At 43.8% G+C, this 6,000-nt stretch overlaps 1 protein-coding gene across 8 annotated transcripts in view; it reads right to left on the bottom strand.

The window, feature by feature from the left end:
• Positions 1-5,158, bottom strand: part of ptpn20 (protein tyrosine phosphatase non-receptor type 20) — a 414,663-nt gene extending 409,505 nt beyond the window's left edge. For all 8 annotated transcript variants that reach the window (XM_043678810.1, XM_043678805.1, XM_043678807.1 and 5 more), the window contains exon 1: positions 4,816-5,158. The gene's annotated coding sequence lies outside the window, so the exon portion shown is untranslated. The remainder of the gene's footprint in view (positions 1-4,815) is intronic.
• Between the last annotated feature and the right edge of the window lie 842 nt (positions 5,159-6,000).

Here is a 6,000-nt window from a genome sequence, read left to right on the forward strand (position 1 = left end):
ATATAAATGAAGTGTTTCCCTGAGAAGGAAATGAGCAGTGAACATGACATATAAATAGAGACTGGATTAGTTAGGACTATATTCACTGGTCGTTAGCTGGCCGCAACTAGCTACAAAAAGACATGACCCTCTCTCACTAGTATCCTCACATACAGATGACGAAGGACACCACTTTGACTGGGATAACATATCTATCCTAGGACAAGCCAAACAAAGACACGCACGAAAATTCCTAGAAGCATGGCATTCCAACTGGAACTCTATCAACAAACACATTGAGTTAGACCCCATTTACCACCTCCTGAGAAAAGAAACAGGAAGTGACTTCAAAATAGGAAATAACATCACCACAAGAAATGACATTACCAACCCAAAGAAACCCATACATATAAATAGAAAGCAGGAATTTTCAGCATTACTTCACCTGAGGCCCACTAAATATGTTATGTAGTAGGGTAACGAAACGTCTGGAAATGAACCTTTCAGCTCAGCAAGCAAACCTACATCCAATAGAACCAAGGTCTTGGGAAGAGAATTCTAGATTTCTGCTGTCCTTTTCATGATAAAGTGCTTCCCGAATTCACTCAAACGTAAGCAAGCTCTAATAGAACATAGAACATAGAACATAGAACAATACAGCACAGAACAGGCCCTTCGGCCCACGATGTTGTGCCGAACTTCTAACCACCTCACACTTGGCAGGGTTGAACTCCATCTGCCACTCCTCTGCCACTAATCTTCAAACTTTCTCATCTCATTCACAATCCTCCCACCAGAGGAAGTAGGTTCTCTGCATTCACTCACTTGAATCCTTAGCACCTCAACCAGATCACGCCCTCTCTCCTTGAATCTTCTGGTATTGAAAAATATTCATCCAAAAATCATATATATATGTTTTTAAATCAATTTAATGGCTGTTAGGAAAATGTTGCATTCAGGAAACAAGAGCCAGCCTTTCACAAGGAACTATTTTCAGTTTTCATTATGGTTCAGAGAGTGAATAAGACAAAGAGCACAATTATTTATGTCATATTATGTCTCTTAAAGGTATAGTGACCATGAGGCATACTCATGATATCATCACTGTACCATAACATGTGAGCTCATAGTACAAAGATCTCAGATCAGATCACTAAACTTGGAACACTTGAAGTATGAGAACTAGGAGAAAGTGAGCACTGCAGATGCTGGAGATCAGAGTCGCAGAGTGTGGTGCTGGAAAAGCACAGCCGGTCTGGCAGCATTCGAGGGGAGGAGCATCAACTTGGGCCATATCCCATGAAACCCTTCCTGTTCATATACCCATCCAGATGCTTCTTAAATGTTGTAAGTATACCAGCGTCCACTACTTCCTCTGACAGCTCATTCCATTCACGTACCACCCTCTGTGTGAAAAACTTGCCCCTTAAGTCCCTTCATATCTTTCCCCTCTCACCCTAAACTTATGCCCTCAAAACCTGATGAAGAGCTTATGCTCAAACTATCGGATGCTCCTCGAATGCTCCCTGGCCAGCTATGCTTTTCCATCACCACACACTCTTCGACCCACTTGAAGTATGGAACACTACTCGAGACATTTTCTTCTATTGCAGCTGAATAGCCCAGGCACCGGTATGCCTGTGAATATATTGTCTGCTGGCTGCAATAAACATCTTTAAGATTTTTCAATACCACTTTATTCGTGCCCAGTTTCATAAATTATGATAGGTAGCATAAGCATTGCCACATCAAGTAAAATATCCTGCTGGAACAAACCCCATATCAACATATTTCAATAACAAGGGCCCCAGATAGGTCCTAGCATCCAGTGAGTGAGGTGATGTCAGCTTGGCTGGACTGTCAGTATAGATTCTGCACTTGCCCTCAGTTCACCGGGCAGGAGAAGGAATAGTCAGCTGTGTCTTCTTGGAGTGACCATCTGGTTGGAGTATAGTGAGAAGCTGGTGGGATGGGATACAGTGTGTATTTGTGAGTATGGAAAGATCATTGTTTTAAGAGACACGGCATATAACTCAAGTGTGGAGAGTTAGGGACTTGGATGGCATATAGTGTCCGTGAACAGTTTTGAGCGGGGTGAGATACAGTTTGTGTGCGTGAGGATGAGGAGTTGAGCGGGGTGGAGTGTGACAAGTTGGACAGAGCACAGTTTATGCATGCATGTTTGCAGGTCTTTATCTAAATTTGACTGATAACAGTGAAGTATCCAGTGGTTGAGCAGTTTGCTACCTCCGGGTTGAATCTAGGTCAGGTGGATAAAGGTACTGGAGAACAGTCAGTATTTGCACAATCAAATCCGAATACAATGCAACGTCTTATGTGGAGAAGCAGGAAACGTAGGTTCACAGAATTCACATCAGTGGATACTGTATGGAGGATGACATGATTCTCTTGTTGAAATATATTTTGTCCTTCAATGTGTTAAAAATAAATCAATGGAAAGAGACATAGCTGTTTTTCACTCAATTGCTTTGCTTAAGTGCCAGGGGTTGACCATAAAGGCAATGGTGTATTTAACAAGCAAATCTATACTTCAACAGGCAGCTTTCAAGCAACAAAATAAAGTCTTTTCAGCAAGTCATTTGAGAAATTGTCTAGAAAATTGACTCATGCTTTAGAAATACACCTGATCTCAAATTTAAACAAGGTCTTCTAATTCACCAGCTTTAACTATTCCTGCTATGTATTGTCAGTGCTGTGGTTTTTCATCTTCACCTACCTTCAAACATCAACTTATTTTACCTACTTTCAGATGCTGAGAAGCCTTGTGTGTACTGTTAGCATTTTCCGATTTTATTTCATATTTCTAACATCGGCATGCCCAGTTAAGTTTCACAAAACCCAAACAGCAGAACCAATATAGAATCACTTGATCACAGAGGCCATTCAGCCAATCATTTATCTGCCAGCTCTCAGGATGAGAAATACACCTAATGACAGTTTCCTGTGGTCTCCCAGTAACCTGCATTGAAATAAAAGTCTAATACAACTTTGGGAGTCTCAACTGAATCTGTTCTCCCACACTCTCAGACTGCATCGAATCATTCATTGCATGAAAAGCTTATCTCAATATCACTTTTGCTTCTTTTTCCAATTACTTTAAATCTCAAACTTTTCACAAGTGGCAACAATATTCCGTTATCTACTCTGACCCATGAATTTGAATACTTCGATCAGATCTCTTCTCAGTCTTCTCTTCTCTAGGGTAAAGTGTTCTAACTTCTCCAACCCATCTTCCTAACAGAAGTTCTTCACCCTTGTAACTATTCTTTGGAATCTTGCTTCCACTCATGCCAATTTCTTCACAACCTTCCAAAAGTGTGACACCCAGAACTGGGCAGCATGGTGGCTCAGTGGTTAGCAATCTGCCTCACAACGCCAGGGACCCAGGTTTAACTCTAGCCTTAGGTGACAGTCTGTGTGGAGTTTGCAAGTTCTCCCTGTGTCTGCATGGGTTTCCTCCAGGTGCTCCAGTTTCCTCCTACAGTCCAAAGGTGTGTAGTTCAGGTGAATTGGCCATGCTAAATTGTCCATAGTGTCAGGGATGTGTAGGTAAGGTGCTTTAGTTAGCGGTAAATGTAGAGTAATAGGGGAATGGGTCTGGGTGGGATACTCTTTGGAAGGTCGGTGTGAACTTGCTGGGCCAAATGGCCTGTTTCACACTGTAGGGATTCTATGATTCTAAGAACTGATTTCAATACTTCAGCTGAGGCTGAACTAGCCTTATACAAGTTCAACATGACCTCTATCCTGTTGTAATCTGTACATCTCCTAAAGTCACACTTTATTAACCATCATCTCAGCCTCTTAGAACATAGAACATTACAGTGCAGTACAGGCCCTTCAGCCCGCGATCTTGTGCCAACCTGTCATACTAATCTGAAGCTCACCCCACCTACACTATTCCATGTACGTTCATTTGCCTGTCCAGTGATGACTTAAATGCACTTAAACTTGGTGAATCTACTACCAATGCAGGCAAAGCATTCCATACCCTTACCATTCTCTTCTATCAATTGTAATGCCTTTTGCATATAAACACCCAGATCCAACTGTACTATTATATTGTCTGTCTCTAGTAAGCTTGTTATGAGGAATGTGATGTTAGAGCATTTTCCTTCCCTCCTGGTCCCAATATTCATCCTGGCCACACAGTCACATTGCAGTCTGGGTCATCGCTTTGGCACCGATGCCAGTTTGCTGTTTGTCACACAGAATTCAGCAACACACAGGCCAGATTCTTGATTGATTGGTTGATTCAAAAATTGTTTGAACAGAAGCTCGGAATAAGTCAGGCTTCAAAGCCAGGTTTCCAGGTTGGAGCCTAATCCAGACCAAGTAGCATTCCAGCCTCACAATTCAACACAGCTGCCTTTGTGCAAAGCTTATCCCCCAGCGTGATACTGTTTCATGGTGAATTCAAAACCCCAATTCACTCTGAGGATTAAACATTGAGGGGAGTGCAAATGGGAGATTACAAAACATGCACCCTGATGTACCCCCACCAACTCCCCATGTGCAAACTTTCCTCTTACAGACCCTATCATTCAGGCAGACATTCGCAATCTCGAGCCAAAGCTGATACAATAGACTCTGCCCCCTTTGTGTACTGTCATTGTCAGCTTGACCCTCCATGCATAATATACAGAGTTTAGCAGGACTCTGGTTTGAATCGGCTGTTTTCAAACCAATCTTCCAGCCATATAGCCTTCACGGTTCAGAGAGACTATGTCTTATTTGCAAACGTTAAGAAAACACGTACAAGGAACACACGATTCTTCAAATAGAGGGGAGGAGGAGGAGAAAGGAAAGTTGTACCTGAGTTTCCAGCGGTGTGCGATATCCCCCGGGATGGAGTGGAAATCCGACTTTAATCCTGATTGAGCGAGGTGCCCAGTCAGCTCTGGGTGTGTGCAGGGTAACTAGGAGCTGGGAGCCAGGTGAAATTCCACCAGGCGCGTTTCATCCTGACCGTTTACTCCGTGCAGAAATCCCCACACGACCTCAAGCAAAAAAAAAACCCAGTTATCCCCAGCCTCCCTCTTGCAATCTTCTAACTTTTGTGTGTTTGAAGTGAGCCTCCGTGGAGAGCTATTTCCCCCGCAGTGTGGGCAGCCCGTTCCCCTCCATGGGAATCTCGGGCAGGCACCGCCTCTGTCCCTGGGATTGGGGAGAGGGGGAGTGGAGAATCAGCAGAAACCAAGGAGATGGGACGCTAAGCGCACCAATAAGACGAGGCGGAGCTTGGGCAGAGATCAGGGAGCGTGGCTCCAAATTTACCGAGCGGATGGGTTTGAGGGCAGACAGCACACACAGTCTCTCAAAGTTTCACAGGACAAGGGGCAGCGTTGCTTCTGTCTGAACAGTGCCGACCTTTTTTGAATGTTACACACAAACACACACTCTCTGTACCACTTCACTTAAAACATAAGACCACACATAGGCCACTGCTTCTGCTCTGTCTTTTTAAAAATATATATTTTATTTTTAAAAAAACTTTGCATTGTCACAAACGCAGTTCGGTTCTGTACACTGGTATACACTAAGGAAACAAACAAACACTAGAGTTTGACTCTATCCAACAAACAAACCCGAAGGGTAGTAAATTACTGCAGGTGCTGGAATCTGCACTGAAAATAACTAGTGCTGGATATCACAGTGGGTCATGCAGCATCAATGGAGAATGAGCAAGCTAGGGTTTAGATTCTAGATAACTCTGAACTTGACCTGTTAGCTTGCTCTCTCTCCATGGATGCTGCCTGACGTGGCTCTGAATTAGATTACTTACAGTGTGGAAACAGGCCCTTCGGCCCAACAAGTCCACACCGACCCGCCGAAGCGCAACCCACCCATACCCCTACATTTACCCCTTACCTAACACTGCGGGCAATTTAGCATGGCCAATTCACCTGACCATGCACATCTTTGGACTGTGGGAAGAAACCGGAGCACCCGGAGGAAACCCACGCAGACACGGGGAGAACGTGCAAACTCCACACAGTC

This window comes from Chiloscyllium plagiosum, chromosome 38 (genome assembly GCF_004010195.1).
Source record: "Chiloscyllium plagiosum isolate BGI_BamShark_2017 chromosome 38, ASM401019v2, whole genome shotgun sequence".
Taxonomy (NCBI): Eukaryota; Metazoa; Chordata; class Chondrichthyes; order Orectolobiformes; family Hemiscylliidae; genus Chiloscyllium; species Chiloscyllium plagiosum.